Source organism: Anopheles arabiensis, chromosome 3, assembly GCF_016920715.1.
Source record: "Anopheles arabiensis isolate DONGOLA chromosome 3, AaraD3, whole genome shotgun sequence".
Classification (NCBI taxonomy): Eukaryota; Metazoa; Arthropoda; class Insecta; order Diptera; family Culicidae; genus Anopheles; species Anopheles arabiensis.
The window spans coordinates 93,189,472-93,210,444 of NC_053518.1; the positions used below are offsets into that span (position 1 = coordinate 93,189,472).

At 47.6% G+C, this 20,973-nt stretch overlaps 1 protein-coding gene across 7 annotated transcripts in view; it reads right to left on the reverse strand.

Annotated features, from left to right (window-relative positions):
• LOC120904917 (putative polypeptide N-acetylgalactosaminyltransferase 9) overlaps positions 1-20,095 on the reverse strand; it is a 60,865-nt gene extending 40,770 nt beyond the window's left edge. For 3 of the 7 annotated variants that reach the window (XM_040315411.1, XM_040315409.1, XM_040315404.1), the window contains exons 1-2: positions 19,954-20,095; positions 16,741-16,885 (exon numbers count right to left, since the gene is read on the reverse strand). The gene's annotated coding sequence lies outside the window, so the exon portion shown is untranslated. Of the gene's footprint in view, positions 1-16,740; positions 16,886-19,724; positions 19,832-19,861 lie in introns of those variants that run through there. The other 4 variants (XM_040315405.1, XM_040315408.1, XM_040315410.1 and 1 more) reach the window with 4 other exon arrangements.
• Positions 20,096-20,973: the final 878 nt, after the last annotated feature.

The window sequence follows — 20,973 nt, forward strand, 5'->3', positions numbered from 1 at the left end:
CTTCGATGGAGTCACAGCCGAGCTGCATGGAAAATGTGCACTTGTGGCGACATCCTTTGCCACGGTTCGTGTGAAAACTTGTGTGACCTTCCCGCCACTGTTTAGGGTACAAAAACGGGCGAGTGTGCGAGAATGATTTTCACCCCCCCCCCACCCCGAACCCTTAACCGAGGCCTAATCATTCTCAAGGATGCAGAACGACAACGACGACGACGACGACGACGACGATGGCGTCCTTGACGATAAGTGGGCAAGCAGAAGTGCAATCGGTGCATTTGCGATGCGCTTTGGAAAATTCTCGCTACCAGTGCGCGGTGAAAAATCGCATTAGAACATGAGACACACCGACGCAATGACATCCCGGGTGCCCGGGAAGATCGCACCCGACCTGGGCTGGGGCTTGTCTTTGGAAGCGTTTTACGAGCTAGCGGCGCGAAAAACGAATCCAACCAGGCAGTGCACTTGATGTCGCTTTCGAGCGGGAAATTTTAACGACCTAATGGGGGGGGGGGGGGGTATGGGAATGAACGAAGCAGAAACAACCCGGCGCAATGGAAGGTGTCAGTGGTAATAAAAACCCCCTTTAATGTGAGTAATTTTAGCGTGCTCTAGTTTGCTGTTTGCATTTAATGTACTTTTGATTATACATTGCGAGTGAAAAAGTGTTCTAAATGGTGTCCAAAGATGTAGATTTGACGAGGATGGGTGGCAAGATGTTTCTTATTGGATGATAATTACTGCCACGAAGGGCTGCTTGAAGAAATAACTTCTTATCTAGAAGTTATCTTCATTACAAGGAGCATCAACAGTTCAAAATTAGAATTTAACAAAATTACGGTATGTATTCCACTGCTCCTGAAGCATTAGAAGCGGGCTATTTTCATTTCGCGATCTATTATTCTTCCCCCTCAAACCCGAAAACGAAAACAAACATCATAATTAACACCCTTTGGCTTCTGGCGTAATCACTTTTCCCACTTTTCCGCTCCAAAAAAAGCTGGGCACGAGAGCAGGTTCTGGCGTTCGTGTTGCTGTGATGCGAGCACGGAAAATTACCTTCACTTGCACCGTCACGAAACCAACGCGTAAAGCGTGAGTCTCACCTTGCTCACCCCAACCTATTTTCCCGCGCCATGACACGTAATCAAATAAAAAAGACGAAATTATTTTACACCTCGACGGTGCGTGAGCGGTCCCCCACGCTGCTTTTACTGATCTAAGTGATTTTCCATATTACGCACACACACACAGGGGTAAGAAACGCACCGTTTATGTTTATATACAACAACACGCTTTTCATCCCAGCGCACGGGCGCGCGCACCCGGGAGTGGAATTTTCTTCCGGCAATTGAATTATCAAAATGATGGTGCAGCAATCGGCGTACGCTTTTCTTTTTCATTTACACCTCATCCACACACCCACACGAGGAAGACGAGCGGACGGTCACGGGGCGGAGGAGGAAAAATGAAATTAATTAAACGAGAGTGAAATTCGCACAACCAGCTTTGACACCCCGGGTCACGCTAACGAGCGCCAAGCGCCGCCATAAAGATAGGGAAAACTGTTACATTATTTGACTGCTTTTTCGCCCCTATTCCCTTCCGCCCGGCCGGTCTCGGTTTCGCTCCGCCCTACAGGAAGCTAAGAAAATGAGCCCAGCACGGGCCTGATGCTCGACAGCAATCTCGACAAATCTGCGCGACCTCGCGACTGTCTCACTGGCAACGGCTCGGGCAAAGACTGGGCGCTGATTTCGCAAAGCGCAGCGGGCTGGCGGCTCTCGGCGGGATGGAAAGTGCAAAAGGTTATTGCGGCCATTAATTTGTTTTGCCTGCAAGCTTCTTCTTTTTCTTTGCTCGTCGTTTCTTCTTCTTCTTCCTGGGAAGAAGTCATTTGGTGGTTCGTTGCATCGCGTGGCAATTTAAATATTTCTTCCCTCTTTGCGCGGCGGTTGCTTCAATATTACTTTCGGTTTTATTTTACGCTTCACCGAGACTCACGGGTGAAACGAGATTTGGCCCGGGACCCCCTGTTTGGGAAAAGAACTGATCTCCCGTGTGGGAGAAGAGGGTGGTGAACTGTATAATTGATACCCTTCTGCTGGGTGGTTTGGATTATTTTTATGTTTCCGCTGTTGCACGGGCGGCCCACCCCACAATCTGTTGCTGCCAGTTGCTGGTTCCTCCAACTAACGGGGGGTGAATCTAGCTTTGCAGAGAGAGGAAGGGAGAGGAAAACTCAGTCTAATTTGGGAGTTTTAATAAAGGCGCAAAAGTTATTACCCCCATGTGGGCGATGTAAGCACAGCGGAGAGTGAGAGAATGAATTCGGTTTGTCGCAAACAGGATTTCCTCGTTACGATTTATCCGAGGGCTTTGCGTTGAGCTTATGATTTTTAATTACCAACCGAGGTTAAATTAGATTTTTCTATTCGCTTACATCTAAAATTTTGGCAACAGTAGCATGAGAAAAATACATATTGGCTTGCTTTTGAGATCAGAAGACTCTTTAAATGCAAAGTCGAATTAAAGCAAGCGTCTTGTGTACCGGTTACACTCCACTTCCACTTCCAAGCACCGTCAAGACTGATCGAAACATCGCGAACAGCAACGCAAACCTTGAACGATTTAACATAACCGAACGTTGCCCCAAAACCTGCCTCCCAAAACAGTGCAAAAAGGTAACCTCGTTCGGTTGATTTATCTCCAACCAGCCCGCGACTTCTTTCCGCTAACAAGCTTTCCTCGACGTTGGCCTATCGATGCCGACAAACTGAAGGCCTTTTTCTTGTCCGTCAGCAAAACAGCACCATTTATCTAGCCTTTTTTTTCTTGCCCATCACTAGAGAACCCTAGCGTAAGTTCATGTAAAATTTGATTACAGCACACGCGGCCCCGGCCTCGTGAACTTATCAAACTCCGAACCGAAGTATTCTTTTTTTAAAACCGCGTGGCGCAATCGTCACCATCAGCTTCTCGATTCAGCAGTTGGCACAGTTGGCATTTTGGGCTTCTTCATTTCGGTTGGCATTCAGTGTGGCATCCCTGTTTTGCGAACACCGCCTGGCATCGTCCCCGTGCCGTACCGTCGATCTGAATTTCGTGAGGTGTGATCGCACGACACGGATGTGGGCGAAGCTTGCCACGAAAAGCTCGCCAGCAGAATATGGTTTGTTTGAGCAGCTGGTTTGATCGAGGCCATCGAAGAACATCGGGAGAAGAACATCTTCGCGTGGCGGGCCAGCGCTATTGAGGTCGCACAGACGTTTCGAGCACATTCGTATTATGTAGGGCTTGTTTGTTTCATTTCAACTCGTAACCAACCCCGTGCCAGAAGTGAAGATGCAACCCCGAGCACGGATAGCTGACAAACAGCACAAATGCACCAAACCTCGGTTGTCGATTTGCATCCCGAGCCGTCGCGTGTGCATGACTTTTAACCACACCGGCTGTATCTGTTCGCCTGAAGTACAACTCACCGTGCAGCAGCCTGGGAACTGAAAGACCCAACCCCCAACGCGAAGACCTCCCGGTGCGAAAAGCGAACAAAAGCTTCATCACTCCCCAACCAGCCACCGACGCGGGCACTCCAGCATACTGTTTTAGTCGGTGATTACGTGACATCGAAACCATCGCATCATCATCGCAGGAAGGGTGTGAATATTACGTTTGAAGAACATCTGTAAATCATGACGCAAAGTGCGCCAGACGCCTTCATCTCATAACTGTTCTCACCTCATTTACTGGTCCACTTACTGCCCCGGTATTATCACAGTTGGTTGTGTTTCTTTCACTAAACTGTTGAACCAAGTGCTGCTGAATTTCAAACACTCCAAAGCCAAACTGTCCCACATTCTTACCCACTGCCTCCGCAGCCCCCGAGGGGTGCATTGTTCCTGCCGCCGCTCATCCTGCACCATCATTCTTTGGCGATTCGCGTCAAACCGATCTGATTACAACACCGATCGATTCGGTGCACACCACTCGCGATGCCCACGGTTAATACAATTGAATCGCCCACGCGGCACAAAACCCTTTTCGTTTCGAAACCGAAACCGATTGTTTAGCTCCGGAGCTCATCGGAGCTCCGGAGTTGGCGGTGTGCGGTGGCTTCCGGTTGCCGGTTAGCTCAATCCATTCATCCCACCCTCAATCCGACTTCGAGTACCGAGAGCGGTTAAGATGATCCACTGACTGCGGCACGGAGGGCTCCCCTGCCGGTGTGTGCTTTTTGTGCCAATTTCCTTAGCGTGGCCCTTTGTGCCTACCGGGCTGCCCGAGCGAAATTTGCGCAATCGCGTAATCAATGAAAGTGAAAGGAACCACTAGCGAAGGGAAACGAAACTAACGAACGAGGATGAGTCGAACGATCTGCCACGATCTACGGCTTCTGGCATTGTTTGGTTCGCAGCGGTTGGCAAATTATAGGTCTTACTGGCTTTTTTTGTAGATTCCTAATGAATGCGAAGCTTCTCAATTGGTGCATGAGGGAGATTTCATCAGATGCAAATATAGCTGCACTTTGTTTTTGGAAGGTTGGATCTAACAGTAGCTGCTCGGATGGCACAACATGGCGGATGACGCTCGGTGTATGTGCTAGAAATCATTCCATTGGATTCCTGGGTCGTGCTTGAAGCAACTGAAACCCTGCTTGGACCACAAACTAGGTGCATAACAAACCGCCAGCACTGATTCCATCCCATCAGCAGGAGATTTTATCGGCACCGAACCCAATGTTACTAATTAATGAAAAAAGTTTTCGGGACAACCACGCTCCATTTTTAACAAGCACGCTGACAACTGACAACCGTCCGAGCCATTACATTTTCCCAGAAATATCTATTACACTGCCAATACTATCCCCACAAGCTACACCTCCTACGCGTCCTTTGAAGAGCTTTTTCCCTTATTGATCGCTATCAGCGAACGAAAGTTTCGTATCGAAACCCAAACATATTAGCAACGGCAACCAAATCAACTGTCAACCCTGGGACGTCGAAACACCGGGTCATCTGACAGCTCCACCGAGGAGCACCGTCCTCGGGTGTTTGGGAACGCTCGGGCAGGCAGCAGAAACAGAACTAATTAAAATCAGTTCCTTTCCCGCAAAACATAAGGGTGTCCTAATTAACTGCTGCCGAAAGTTCGCCCAACGACCACCACGAGAGGACCACACACGACACGCGCCTTCAGGAGTAGTGCCATCTGCTCGAGCTCGAAGGTAATTTTAACGTGTCCTGTACGGTGCAGTCCTTTCGGTAGCTTCCTTGCTTCGGTGGCGTCACCGCAATACCATTACGTAATGTGTTGCAGGGAAGGAGGCACTCATACCCCGCGGTATGGCACATGAGAGTGTCATAAATTTGGGGAACCTTCCTCTGTTTAGCAGCTTCACACACACAGCGCGCGCCCGCTGGCTGGAGGCTCCCGTGGGGAGTTCATCATTACGCTAGCTGTTAAAATTTTCCAAAAGTTTCCCTTTCACCGCATCGGAGTACGAACCGAAGGACAAAACACACACACACAGATGAAGATTATGGCGAGGCAGATATTGCACCTTATGGAAAGTGTACTTCAGGGCATACCGGCATAGCTTCTGCGTTTTTTGTTTGCGAGTGCTCTTCTGGCGCTTCCGAAAATTTGCACACTTTAAGCGGTCCGTTTTGGCTGCACGTATTTTCAACATACAAAGAGGTACCGATACATAAAGAGTACAGGAAGCAGAAAAGGCAAGACTCAGTGCATTTTGTTTCCCATCTCGTAGCAGATGGTAAATCATCCTCTAACTTCCGATTAAATACCGTACAGACTGCTTCGAGGGGTAAGTTTTCTCTCATTCCCTGCTGTCTTCAGTACGGGTAAGGGTCAAACAATCTCACAACCAATACGGTCCAAAGGGAAAGTTTCACCACTAGATAAACACTACGGCTGCTGCTGCTGTGCTGCAAAAACGGAAAACAAAACGGCAAACATACACGGCGAGTGAAGAAAATAAACTGTGTGTATAATGATTTCCTGTCCATTACGATTGAATCGAGTTTTGATGGTGGTGATAATCGATTAGCGACGACGATTGCTCGGTGGAGGAGATGGGAGCACACAAGCAATTTTCATCGTGTTACCGTTTTTTTCCACTAGAGCATGTTATTTCATAATGTCAAATAATTGTGTAATTTCAGTGTGTGCAGTACAAAACGATGCCATTTTCAATGCAACTGCAGAAGGTAATTTGCACTGCTTTGTGGCGTCAGCCGCAATTTGAATCGTTAACCTTGAATGATGTGTTTGTAAACAAGCTGTGGGATTTTAGTTTTCTTTTGCGAGTTGTAAAATTGACCCTCATAGTGGCAAAAACATGATTTACTAGGCATTTTAAAATAGAAAAACAAATGCTTTACAAACAAGCAACAACTAGAGGCTTTATGCTTATCAATCACCTCAGTTTTAGCCACAAAAAAAAAGATCATTTTGTGAAAACTCAGCCATCGACCCTCAAAGAAAGCCACTGAACAGAACCAGTGTGGATTACAGACAAACAGTAAGACACCCAAAGGAACTGCCCACTGGAATGTTGTACCAACATGCGCGTACAGATCGAACAACGACCGTCTGCAGTGTGTGAGCCTTCTTCATCAGTCGATCGAGCGAAAATCAAACAATTTTATGTGCACATTCGCTTTGCCTGTCCACAGCGCCGGCTGCTGGTGCAGTTTAGAAAGTGAGCGCAGTTTTCACGTTTCCGGTCCAACTGCAATTCGACCACACACCTTCACACGTCCTAGTACCACCACCTAGCCGCCGCGATCGATCGAAACCCGTGCGTACGACGATGATGTCGTGGAAATCGTACTAACTCAAGTGGAAAAACGCAAATTCCCCTTCATCCGAATCGAATTCTTTCCCACCCCGTTTGCCATAAAACCATGAAACCGCTGGCAAATAAACAGCAATAAAAAAACCCTTGGAACAAGGGAGGAGGTTTTGGCTTTCATTTGCTTTACTTTCGCGCTCGAACCAAAAGTGGGCAACACTAACACCACGCTGCGGTAGCACGATAATGCTTGTGCTCATAAATTATAAGCGGGAGGATGGATGAGCTTCGTCGCAGTACGTGATGGATGGCAAAAGCTCTTCACTATTAGTCGGTAATGTTGCAATTCGTCACTTTGATGGTTGATCTGAATACCAATCTTGATGTCGAAAGGATGAAATCGCATTCTTACATCTCCACGTAACTCCAACCTTATCTAAGAGATTGTACCATACTTTATCTCACATTTAAGCTACCAACTGAGAATCATGTCAAGTGCCTCCGTGATGTAGACTATCGATTGCTTTCCTATAGTAATTTCTCTCATAAATTACACCATCGACTGCTGATCGTAATCATACATCAGTAAAAACAGACACCTTGTGTTGCGGTTTTGAAAGTTTAGTTTCGTTTTCACACCTTACCAAAGGACGGCTCTCCTTGCCTGTCTTCTACTCTCCCGCAAGCGGTTAACCACTTCCACCAATTAAGATGACAACTGTGACAAGTGTTGTGCCTGAAGTGGTGTCCCCATCGATCTACCCACAATGTAATGGGTTTCCTTCGTTCGATAAACACCAATACTGCATCCAGCCTGGGAAGTGCGTTCACAAATCATTCGCACCTTCTTTTACATCTCGTAAGCCCCGCTCGCAATCAGAAATTAAGCACGCGAGAAAGTTTCCCTTTTTTTCGAGAGAGAGAGAAAAGAAACCACCGGCAATCTGTCAACCGCAGAGCAAATCATTAGGCCGTCGATTAGGTCCACGGGGCCCTAACGAAGCAATAAAAGCCATCGTACTGCCCAAATCTGACCCTTATTGAGTTGTGGTTTGTGCTGGGTTGTTGGAAAGCTTTCGCTTATCGCTCGCAGATACAACCCGTACTCGTTCCGTTTCCGATAGCCGTACCAATTAGACACCTTGCCCAATTACGCACCATTACGATGGGACAGTGTTCTTGTACGATTGCTAACAGCTAGCAGATCCAAGGGACACACCCAAAAACCACGTCGACGTGGAGCCGACAGAGCCATCTGTCACCGTTATCAGAGCATTACATCGTTACAAAAACACCCGTCCCGTGCAGCGATCGGAACAAGTGATAAAGCCCGACCAGACACGACCAATGTCGCCCAGACATTGTCATCAACAAAAAAAAAAAAACGCCAAAATTCGTAACAAAATTCGTTTGTTTTCGTTTTTTATTTTCACTTCCCGGTACCGATTTCAAGGTAAGAAGGGAAAAGCACAACATGAATCGTGCCGAACACGACAAATTCAAGTGAAGCCAGCTAATGGACACATTATGATCGATCAAGGGAAGCTGTTGCTGTTGTCGTGTACTGTTTTAAACTTACAACAGCCCCCTCCCTGGTAATGCGAAACGAAACTAGAAGTAATGTCATTAGACACAGAGGGACTGGCTCATGCTCGATTTCCGCCTCGTGTCTTTGCTGTTGCAGATAGAGCTACGTTTGTTTTGGCACTCTGCAACGTGGAGGTGGCTAGAAGCGAGGACTTATTATACTTTTCAAGTTTAAGTCACTTGCGTCATCGCCAAAGCCTATGCGAGATGTGTTCAGCCATGGAACTCCTAAGAATAGACAAAGCGTTTCGATTGATGATTTTACATTTGGATACTGAGAGATGGTGGGAGCTATTTCGGTGGCAATTTTGATCCCTAATTAGACTGTATGAGCCCATCCTGTGCGTCATGTTCGTTACAAACACTAGGAAAGTTTTGAAAACAAATGAAGTTTGCTTGTCGAGCTGTGTGTTACACATTTACACATGTCTGATAAATGAACTCCAGGCGCCTTTTTGCATGTCCGAAGGAAAGCTACACCTTTCCAGAGGACACCTAATTGATGGACTTCCATCCACGTTGCATGGGCAACCGGCTATGCGCCACCAAATGACGCCATCGATAACTCCGGCCACGCAGACCTCCTAGGCTAGGGTAGATAAATGAACTAATTAATACCAGCACTGGGCAGCAACGCACACAGCTCTACGCCTTTGCTGTTATCACACCGGTCGGTAGCACGAACAGTGTACGCCGTAGAACCCCGTCATGCACTCACACTAACCTAAGTGCTGCCAGCGAAGTAATTTCTCTTCCAACCAAGGCACTCCACGTTGCTGGAGCCGTTGTTACACCAGCTGTTATCTTACCCCGCTCGCTTACGAAGATGGCCTCTGTTCGCTATCACTCGCCGGGGCTCGAAGAAGCAAACTGGGTACACGTTCTATGGCGTGGAGAGTACACCACTGCTCCACGTTGTACACTCGTCACTAAACTAACAACGCTACCCCCCACGCGTCGCAAGTGTTTCGCTTGCATTGCGTCCCATCCTCCCGCACATGGAACCGCGTAGACTAGCGACTAGCCTGGTTGCTGATAACGATAACAGACACACACACACGCACACGGAACAGGCTGTCGCCGAGACAAATGCGTTTTTACTGTTCCGGGAGCTCCGGGAGAGCCTCATTTACCACTTGCAATGGCAGTCGATAGGCGACCGGACGGCCTCCGGCAAGGTACAGACATTCCAAGGAGTTACTGCCCCGTCCAGAACCGTCCCTAATGGGGTCTGTCTTGTACCATTTCAAATGCCGTAAAACATCGTCGTCGACCTGTTGTGCTGTGTGTTACGGTCATCATGGAGCGAGCAGGCTACGCAAAAGCTCGCACGAAACCAGCAATTAGTTCTTATCACGCACGCAGGCTGGCCTTGTTCAGCTGTAGACAACTGTTCACCAACAACAAGTTACCTACCCCTACCCGACAAGTGCTGTATCATCTCGGTACGGTACGGACCAGGAATACCACCAGCGAGAATGTCACTGGGGATTATGGCTTCGCGTGATTGATGCGGTTCGATAAACCTGTGCACCTCACCATCGCCACCTTCTCAGGCGGACAAGCTGTTTTGTACTTATGCAGCAGGAAAAGGATCTAAATTGACACCCACACCGGCAGGATTATGCGGAAGGAATCGAGCTCATATCCGGTAGGGCGTTGTCGTTAGAGACATGCATAAGCTACCGGTTTGCTGGCTTACTGCAAGTGACATGGAGAAGTGGGCGAGGCACGAAAGCACAATTTCCTACGAACAGCCGGAGCAAAAGGAGATAAATCGTGTCTCATATTTACGATGGATAAGCCGAGCGATTGGTAATAAGCGGTATCCGATACTGGCAGCAGATTGAGGCCTCCCATCGTTACAGCACGGCTCGCTCGGGAGAGAAGAACGAGATAAAAATCCAAGATGTCACAGCCACTGATTACACTCAGACTGCCCGCCCCCCCTGAGCCGGAGCCCATTTTTGAACTTCCAAGAACGGCGCCCAAAGGACCAAAGCCAACAACAGAAAAGTTGATGCGCCTATAACAAGATGAGATGGCTTTCGCATTCCTCTTCCCCGGATGTGAAGAGAAAATCAAATCAACTGCGACCTTCCTTCGTGGCCGCGGGTTCCGATCATCGACGTGGTCGTGATTGACGAAATTATCAGCGATTGCTGCTGCCCCAAAAGCCCCTCATCGCATTGCCAAAGGAATGATGAAGCATTTAACATCTTCGCCGCCACTTCGCAGACCCGCCTATAGCCTCGCGCGGAGCAGGATTCTTGATTACCCTTCATAAATCGCGTGGCGATTGGAAAATTATGCAAACAATTTAACGAAATTATGTCGATCGGCACCAACCCGGGACCGGAAGCTGTCGTTTTTTTTTCTTCTGGTGACTGTGACGGTGTGCGTTATTTCTATTTATTTATTCGGGGAAGAGAATGTCAAGATGGCACCAGCAAAGGGCGTATGCTTTTAATATTTATTCGTTTCCACGCTGTGTTCCCCGGGCGGCTTTATTCGGGGGAATGGGCGGCTTCGATTTTTGGGGACGAGCGAAATGATAGACTTTGACTATGCCATTATCCGTTAAATAAGGCGTGAAAATGTATAACCTGTTCCGAGCAGCCCTGTGCTCTGCCGGGCTATTCGTAACTGCCTAGATTATGGCGTCAATATTGACCCTAATAAAACATTAGCTGAAACAACAGCAGCGGCGGCGGCTATACGGTGACTGTCCACGCAGATATCGATAAGATAATGTCTCATTTCTGACACGTTTCTATTTGCTCGGGTATTGTGCAGATTCCGATATAGTCAAATAAAGATGTGGAATTAAATAAATTGTCCCAGTGTCCGAACCTTCGCCTCTGCAAAATACTATTATACGTCGTTATCTCGCATGATAGCTATCGCTATATCCCAGAGCATTTCGATATGGTGATGTAGCGAATATTCCCGACCCAGGTCTGCACCATGGGGGAGGACATCGACATCGGGATGGTTCCGGAATTTAAATCTCCTGGGGAAAATCTAGTTTCCTGAGTTTGTCCTAAACCAATTCCGCTTTTTTCCAGATTCCTAGAAACACATCCCAATTTCATTCCAAAATACCCCAGAGACTTGAACAGCGGATCTTTCGATCTTCTTTTATCTACACAATGTAAGCCTGTGGAGAACACACTCCAAACCCCAGGCCTCCGTGTGTCGTTTCACCTTGGCGCAGCAACTCCGCTGCGCTTGCGGAGGGATTAAATGTGACGAAGCAGCACGAGACTCATGGCGGGAATCGTTTAATCGGATATGAGAAATTGAACCATTCAAACGATGGAACTGACGGCGAAAAAGCTCCGCCAATAAAGCAGAAACTGTTTCTGGGGAGTTTGTCGCATCATCCTCTGCTGGTGCGTGTAATGCGAAGCGCCGAACTGAATCCGATAGCGCCAACCGAGCGCGTTCGGCGTTCGATGTTTGACGCTTGTTTGCGCTTATCTACTTTGCGCGCGTCCCGTCTTAGTGTTTTCCTCAGTTGATTGCATTCCTTTCGAAAAGGGAAATAAATCTTGCAGATTAGAAGCCCGTCTCCGTCTGTGCGACATTGTGCAGACAGGTTAAACGTAGACGCTTGGTCGATAATATCACCCCTTCTAATGAGCAGCCGTTTTATTTCCACCTCGTCCCATGCTCTGCAATCCTTTGCTCATTCTTCCTCTGCACCGGGTGCGACGATAAATAAATTACGCTAGCTTTTCCCATATTTTCACCCCAGCAGCCTGCAGGCAGCTAATCTCGAAAAGTGCACGGTGAAACAGATTATATTGAAAAACTTTTTCGGAAGCGCTCGTCGTACACGGCGTCGCCGTTCAACATACTTTCCGTAGCAACTAACCGCCGCACCTACTGTGAGCGAAGAGCGAACGACGACCAGGAAAAACGACGAGAAAGTCGGGAGAAAATGTGAAATAAATTTCAATTGGCGCTTCAGAATTTTGAACTCCAAACAAGCAACAAAACAAACAAAAAAACACATGCAAGTCGTCCTACAGCCTCGAGCCGGGATGCTGGGTCACACGTCAAATTAATGTCGCCCTTTCCACCACCGGCTTATCGGTGTTTTAGAAAATCACTTTAACCTTGGTTGGGAGAGGAAAAAAATGCGGATATTCATCCTACCGAAAATCCTGATCGATCGATTTTCTTCCCAAGCAGAGCCTTTTGGTTCGGAAGGTGAGGAGTGCAGGAACAATATTTTATGCCATTCGACGAAAAAGCAGAAACTTCTCTTCACAGACCGGAAAGAACATTTCCATGTGATTCTTTTAGCGTTTGTAGAGCGTTACACTAGAAGGGAAAGTGGCGTGGAAACACGATAACAGAGAAAATAATTTGTAACTTTTCACTCCGAGTTAACTTCATCCGTGGAGGGACTGACAAGCTTAAAGCTTTAAACAAGTTTTTGGATTTCAGAAATTCCTTTCTTCCTGTATGAGTTTTAAGAAAGGAAATTTAGATGTTTAAAACGTTTTAGGCAAAACAAAACGCCACTAAACCGTTTTCTCCACAAACATCTCCACCGAGTAAGTATCCTATTTTGTATCCCACTTTTCCCTATCGACCCCCGTTTGGTAAATGTGATGAACATCGAGAGCAAAGTCATAAAAAACTGCCGTACGAATAACGAGAAATTGCCAACAAAAATGGCGTCTATTACATATTTGCCACTTTCCATCCGGACACTTGCCAGACGTTTCACCTTCGATGTACGTCAAGCAGCGGCAAAATCCCTTTAGCATCCGTCCCCAGCGCTCACTGTGACACGTCGCGGGCGTGTGTCGGCCATACCGAAGGAACCAATCCCGCACCAGCCCCAGCCCGGGAAGCCTTTCCCATTCGGGCAGGTAATGGGTTTTGGTGAGCTTTTTTCTCGTCCCAAAAATGCCGAAATTCGTTTCCACCTGCGACGAACCAAGCGAACCGTGGCCCGCACAAATGAAGTCGCAATAAAACTTGACAGCTGTCACCCACCAGCGCCGCAACCGGCCGGCAGCGTCCCAAGACTCTCCCGACAGTAAAAGTGCCAAGCAACGTAGGGCAATGTCCCCATTTCTGTAGGGTTTTCCATGGTTGCTCTCGGTAAACAAATCACGTACGCGACCAGAACGACACCAGGACGACTTTGCGAGGCCCCGACATCGAACACGAAATTTCACATTTACGCGTGCAAAGCGAAGATGCGCTGAATTTTATATTCGTTTACATTTTATTTTCCCCCCGGTAGGCCATTTTCTGCCACCCTGCACGGTGGCCGGTTCGCGTTTCCGTGTCGTAGGCCCGAGATTTGCATTCCAAGGCAATTTCTCCGCGGTTGCAAACAGCACACAAAAAAGAGTAAAAGTAAGTGTGCTGTCGCTGTGTGTGTGTGTGTGTGTGTGTGTGTGTGTGTGTGTGTGTGTCCCACATTTGTGCTATACAACGCTGCCGATGTCCCAGGGAAATGGAAAATCCTTGAACCGCTGGAGAGGTGCAAAAGGCGCGAAAAGAAAACACAACTTCACTCGGGCAGAAGGTGTAATTTCATTGATGCAACAAAGTGAAAGAATGGCCACGGCAGCAAGGGTAAATGATGTTGCCTGCGTACTCACCTGAGTTGTGGGATACCCTACGCCATAAGCACCTACACCATATATCGCTCAAGTACGTTGAATCGAGTCCTGCTACGGTGGTTGGTATGGAGATATTTTAGCACTCGGCTCCGGAGCTCGGTACAGCTAAAAGTACTCAACGGCAACGGTCTAATGCCAATGTTCTGCCATCTCCCGAGTGCTGCTGCTGCTGCTTCAGTCGAGGCAAGTTTTACGCCCGACATGAAATTTTCTCACCGCTTAATAATTCAGCGTCTTCCAGTCCTTTGCCCCGAACATTCGTCCACAGACAGCAAAAGCACAGCGCAGCACACGGAAGAGTCGCCCCAAAAACTGTATCTTTGTTGCACAGTAGTAGGTTTTGCTGGTGGCACGAGAAGGAACCCCTATCCGTTGCTTATTTAAAACCTTGACGTATCGCCACCAATCGACCGGTTAACCCTTGAGCTGACGGGAGCTTGCACATAAGAGCAAACTTCCACACAACCATCTGATGCTGTTGCCTTCAAACTTCAAGTCTTCCTTCTTCCTTCCCTGGCTACCTGTGCTACTCGAAAAATCGATGACCATCCTCTTATTCTACTCGACTCGACACACTCACTCCAATACGGTTGTGGTACGGTCCGAGGGGAAACCTTTCGCCCTGCTTGCCTATTCATAACCGATCACTCAGCCCGAATTCCAACAGATGCTTCAGGTCGCGCCCGCCGCCCAGCAATGCAAAACTTTTCACGAATGTGCTGAGAACCGAGCAGCTGCGCAACTATTATTGGAGGACTGCTGTGCTCTGTTAGAATTCCTGTTCTGGTTGTGCAATTATAACTCATACATGGGAGGTTCAGCAGGGATGGGCAGCACGTGTGGAGTGTCAAGTGGAGTTTCGCGAATATGTTTGGGTTGCATTCCGCGGAGGGTCGATTGTTTCAGCCACTGTAGCGCTGTATGAAAGCGAACCCTTATCAACTGGTCGATGAAAGCTTTCTTTTTACAACAAAAAACCCTTTTGCCCATTAATTACTCAACGTGCCCAAACATCAGAAGTTCGCGGCGATAACATGAGTCCAGTCCCGGAAAAATTCCACTCCCATTCCACCGAAAAACCACTGAAGTACGTTGGGGTGTACGTGCCAAAAACTGTACCTACTGCAAGGCTTTTTGCCAGCTCCCAGGGTCAGCCGATCGACGAATTCAAATACGCGGTTCGACGGGAGAGGAACTGTACCTTCGGAACGACTTAAATCGCCAGGTCAGGTTCTCGATCGAAAGGCCCCGATAAGTCACGTCCGTACCAGACCGGGCAGACCCCGGGCGAACAACCAGACACGTACCGGGTTTTGATAGATAGACGGCCGCCGTTCGCTATTTGCTTCCCGGCCATTGCTCCAAATCTTCCCCGGGTGCGCGCGTGTGTGAGGAAAGTCCGAAAGCGCATGACATTCACATTTCGCTATTTTGTGCACGTTTTTTCACGCTTCTCTCTCGCCCTCTAAGGTCGATATATTTCGCTTCGATGCGGCCTACCCTTACCCATTTCCCGACCCGACAGCGTCGCTGGTGCCGTGGAACAAGCAACTCACAACACCGAGCGATTTGTTCGGCCGAGCGCACGGTCTACAATAATCGCTCCAATGACGGATAAATGTGATTCCTGCACGTTCTAGCCCTTCGGGTGAACAAAAATATATATTCGAAGCGTTAAGAGGGGGCGGTGTGAGGTCGTGGCAAGTTAGTCGGAACACCAAAATGCATGCCAAACACGAGATTTTACCGCTAGCCCTCACGACTCCCAACCATCCCCCAGCAGTGCCTGGGTTGAAGACGGGAAAACATCTTGAGCTAACGGCGGCAAACATGTACACGCCTACGAACAGATAAAATCAAATCCCAACAACATTGCCCAAGATGGTACACATAGGCGGGAGTACACACACTTCCCCGTCGAAAGAATCCTTTTGGTGCTCGTGGGTATGTTTCACTCGCGAAAAGGGGGTAACCAGCTCCAAGTCCAGCAATGATAGCATGAAATTGCTTAACATAATCGCCTACAGGGCGATCACGGGCGAGGGTGGTGGCACGTGGGCAAATTTGATTGACAAGCAGACGACGATGACGACGACTACGTTGAGCTTTCTGACATTGGGTTCATCGTTGGCTCTGCATATGCTCTCCATCTTCTTCTACAAGTACTTGTAATACAGCGGCCGAAAAGCGAGCGGGTACCATTGCCAACGGGCACGGCTAACCTGTTCAAAAAGGGTCACCCGATGATTGCCAACAATTCGGCAAAAGGAAAGTTGCTCTTCGCCGAGGGCATACGACAGTTCCAAATTGGAAAAGAATGTTGAAGTTCTCTACCCCCCCAAAAAAACAAGTAGCATCCACCTTTCACAACGGTACTTTTTGGGGTATTCTGAAGCATATGTGGTAGAGATGGACTTTCTAAAAGCCATTCTCGAATGTGATTGTGCACCAGATTAACGGCTGCGTTCGCAGAACCTTTCACTTAACGGTTCTGATCAGCATTGTAATGTGCAAATCGAAGGGATGGTGAAAGTTCAAATGCACCAAAAATGGATACGAAAAATTGTGTTCTTGCTTTATTGCTTTCTTCTCCATTTTCCATTTGACATCTTTAAGGTGGGAGTTGATAGCATCTTGCAATCGCGATGCCCATTCTACAACTAATTCAATTTGGCGACATACACTTACCTCTTATCAGTGCCGCAAACTACCGCGCAGGATGCTTTCCTCCTTTGCCCGGAACTCACCAATCTTCGACACCGCTACCTGCTTGGCCACTTGTCACACGTTATCTGTCACCTCTCGGCACACACACGCTCTGATGGTTTGCTTCCTATTACACACGATAATACCGTTGGGATTAAATATGATATGATACTACGGGGGAGGGGATTTTTCCGTTGTTACTGTTGCTTCTCCTGCCTACCATCAGCCATCGAGCTTTATTGGAGGTGAATCGCTTCTTCACCGCTAGGCTTGAGCCTCCCTATTCCTACCACACACACAACCTACAAACACTAAGTGGCGACCTTTCTGAGGTTATGTCAAGCTGTTGCCCACACACACACACACGAGCGACTAGCCGAGCAACCGGTTTCTCTTTCACTTTACACTTTTGCACACAAATCGCTCTCGTCAGTGCTGCAACCTTTTGACATTTTTGCCGTCATAGCGAAACGGAACCGACTAGACCCAGGGTGTGTTGTGATGAGGGTGAGATCTTCAACTTTGAAATGGGTGGTGCAGCTAAGGCGCGAGACGCAAGAGACGAGACTTTGATCGCAACAAAAGGTGTCTCGTGGATGTTAGGATGCCTCCACTGCCGGTTGGAGTCGTCTTTAGTCTTCCGCTGTGTTTTTTGCGTGTGCCATTGCTGTGTTCTTGGCTATCCAATTCATTATTGACTGCAGGTGGTATCTGACACCGCTTCGGGGGCGTCCCAGAGACGGTGGTTCACCTTTGCAATAAGATATCGCTTGGGTAGAATTCTATCATTGACATCAACGCAACTGTGTCAGAACATTGCTCAATCTCTTGTGTACCGTTGAAGATGTAACCTGCGGCATATCTTAGGCTACCTTCAATTCCTCCCATCTAAACATTTTCAAATTAAAATTTCTTTGAATTTCTTAGAACTGTCGCTGTCTGTTCGATCTCAAAACTCCAAGGATGAGTGGCAAAAAATACCCAGAAATCTGTTGTTTTACACGCTCTCCAGACAAGGCCCCGCGGGAATACTGAAAGGAATCAAAACTTTCAAGACGACGGTTGTGAAGCAAGTACGCAGTGTACACACAACACGAAGACTACCACCTTTACCAGGAAAGCACAAGCTAAATCTTTCCCTGCCCGAGACAATCTTTGCCTTCGCCGAATGTCGCCAACCGAGATCTTGGAAGATGCTTCGCAGGGCACGCGAATTTCGGTTCCCAGGAACAAACGTTCAACTTCCCGCAAACTTCCCGTGCGTGCCTTGTGGGGAAAATCCCATGTACATAACATGTTCCAGTACGGTACATGCAAAGCGTGATAGTAAGTGCTGCACGGTTCCACCGTTCACTCCACCGACTCTCCAGAACTCCGGCCAACACAATGTTTGTGCTTTTTTTTGTTGAGGGGAAACCGCCACTTAATGTTCCTTGTATCCTTCGCAAACAACACGTGTAGTGGGAAAAGATGTAGAAATTTGGGATGTAACTGGGACGATGGGAGTTCCACAAAACCAGGTACGCACACACCTACTCGCGCAAAGAAGGTCATACGCAAACAACGGCAATAATACACGGCCTGCGAACCGCCAAACCAAAGCAGGCCTCGCAACTAACCGTCCAAAAAATTATCGATTACTTCCCGCACGAACCCCTCTCCGTTACCGTTCCCTTCCCCTTTGGCTTCACCTGTTTGTGCGAAGAATTGTGAGGCAACGTGTTACGTTGCGTTTTTGGGGTGGCGCGTGTTCGGGCCATGCTCCCTCTACAGAGAACAACCTGCAAAAAGCGAACCAATAAATTGGGAATAGATAACGGGTTCCGCCGCAGTGAAGAACGGCGCAAGAAGCGCTCGGGGAGTTCTTCATTGCCCCGGCAATGAATCGGCCTGCGCTTAAAGGCCCCATCATCATCAAAGTAGAAAGAGAGGGTGAAACGTCAGAATTACAGAGTTACAGTAGGTCGCGTGGTGTTTTTGATCATCAGAGTAGGCCTCATCTGTGCCTCATCTCTCTTGGGGAAGACATTCTTCTGTATCCTTGGCAATAGAACAGAAGCTTCAACAAAGTATAGTGGGTCACCGCTGAGGGAGCATCACACGAAGTGATTCCCCGTCATTCGCACTGCCTTCTTATTAGGTCACAACTCTGGAACAGCAATCGTAATCCAAGACTGCCCAAGTCTGCCCAAGACTGCCGCCGACAGCTTTCCAAAATCCGGGGAACTATCGCGAAGCATCCCTCACTGCAAGGAATGCTGCAGAGAAAGCAAGGCCAATTCCCTTCTCGTTTTGAGGCTTCATCGCGCACACACACACACACGACCAAGGCAAGAAAAAACAACACATTTTGCTCCTGGCCGAACACGCTCATTCACCTGCAATCACACCTGACGCATTATATCGCTCTCCGTTCTCCGTTCTCTCGGTGTGTTTGTCTTTCTCTCTTCTTGAACGGCCAATCTCTTCCTTCCAAAACGCCACGGCCTCTGCTGCTCTGCTGAAGCTTACACACGCACAATCACGACCGGTGTTCGCATTCACCCCAACACACAACAAACCATCAAACTGGTTCCTTTTCTGGTGGAATGTGTGTTTGGATTGTTTGCGTGTGCGGACGTGGTTAGGATGTTTGACATTTTGGGTTTTGTTTTGTCTTCCTGGGGGGGTGTGTGTTTGAAGGATATTGGGCTTTGGCGCTGGCAACAAACTAGTGGACAGCCTACTATATCCTGGCAAACACAGTGGCACAAACAAAAGGTTACATCAATCACTCAGAGACACTCACACACGCACACCCATACACCAATGAGCAAGTTTGGTCAAACAAACACACAACAGGATGTCATTTCGCATACAGTTCTCGGCTGGTGGAGAGCAAATCCCGGAAAATCCTAGCCTCCGGAACAAGCCAGAGTTTGTTGCCTGGTGTCAATCGGCAACCACCGACCGGAAGGCACACTTACACACCGTTCAAACACCCACACACACACACATACACACTGAACGGTAGAGCCACACTTTGTTTTGAAATCGACGAAACGCGAACACCGAAACGCGCACGTATGTTTACTTTTACATTACATTCTACATTACACCGTACCGAAAGGGCGAAACAAAAGCGTGCCCTTTCGCCCGTTTGTTGTGGTTAAACGGGTTTGTGGTTACGATGCTAGTAACTCTGCTGCTTTGTACCTTTGCGTAACGTAGAATTTAACACCCCAAAAAACCCAAGAGCAAGCGTTGTAAGCGCGGACGCAGCAACGACACCGCACGCACGCACTGTGCACGTCCGTTCGCTTCGAGTGATGAGAGAGAACTTCGTGCGAGCAGCCAGTCGACGTTTCTCGTGAGCACCGAGCGCGTTCGCTGCCTGCTCTGCTGCTTCATGCGCCCATTGGTGGTTTTGTTGTTGTTTTTCCCTTTTCTCCCCCTTCGTTTCTATGCTGCGCTATGCTGCGCGCACTGTGGGTTAGAGACGCGTCGACGCGTTGGCTAAAAAGCAACCGCGTTTGATGCAACAAATGAGTTATTTTGTCATTTTAGTTAGCAATTAAGCAGGCAGATTTTCTATTTCAAGCAAAAACTATTTCTATTTTACGCTACAACGCGATATAAATGAAAAAATCCAGCAATTTCGCTCGAATACTTTCGGTTTGCGTTTAACGAAACATACGTCACCTTGCTGCGTTTGTTTAACGAAGCTTCATTTACAGGGGTTGCTGTTGCTTTCGGAAATAGAAGCATTTTAATTTTTTTTTTTTCATATATATAGTGGGATATCCGACTTTCTGATATCGAAACGAAAAATACTGTGCATTTCTTATGATCTTACATGCTCTACTTCTTATTATATATTTTTCTTCTTCACATTCTTCATATTCTTTTATATTCTTATTCTTCTTGTTATCTCTCACATTATTCTTCTTTCAATTTTTGGCAACAAAACACTTAGTTGGTCTAGACCCTTAAAAGTCACTTTTATGCTAACTGATGAAAAAAAATTGGTTGTTAGATTCAATAACATTAGAGTACGATTAACAATTTACTAATCCAATATTAACACGTGATCAAAGGAAAAGGCGGATTCAATCACTTCAATATTTCAAATTCAAGTCTCTGGAGATAATATTACTGCTTGAGCTGAACAATAGAATGATTCGAATGAAATGTTACATACATTTGCTAATAAACAAAGCCATTAAGCAGATCATT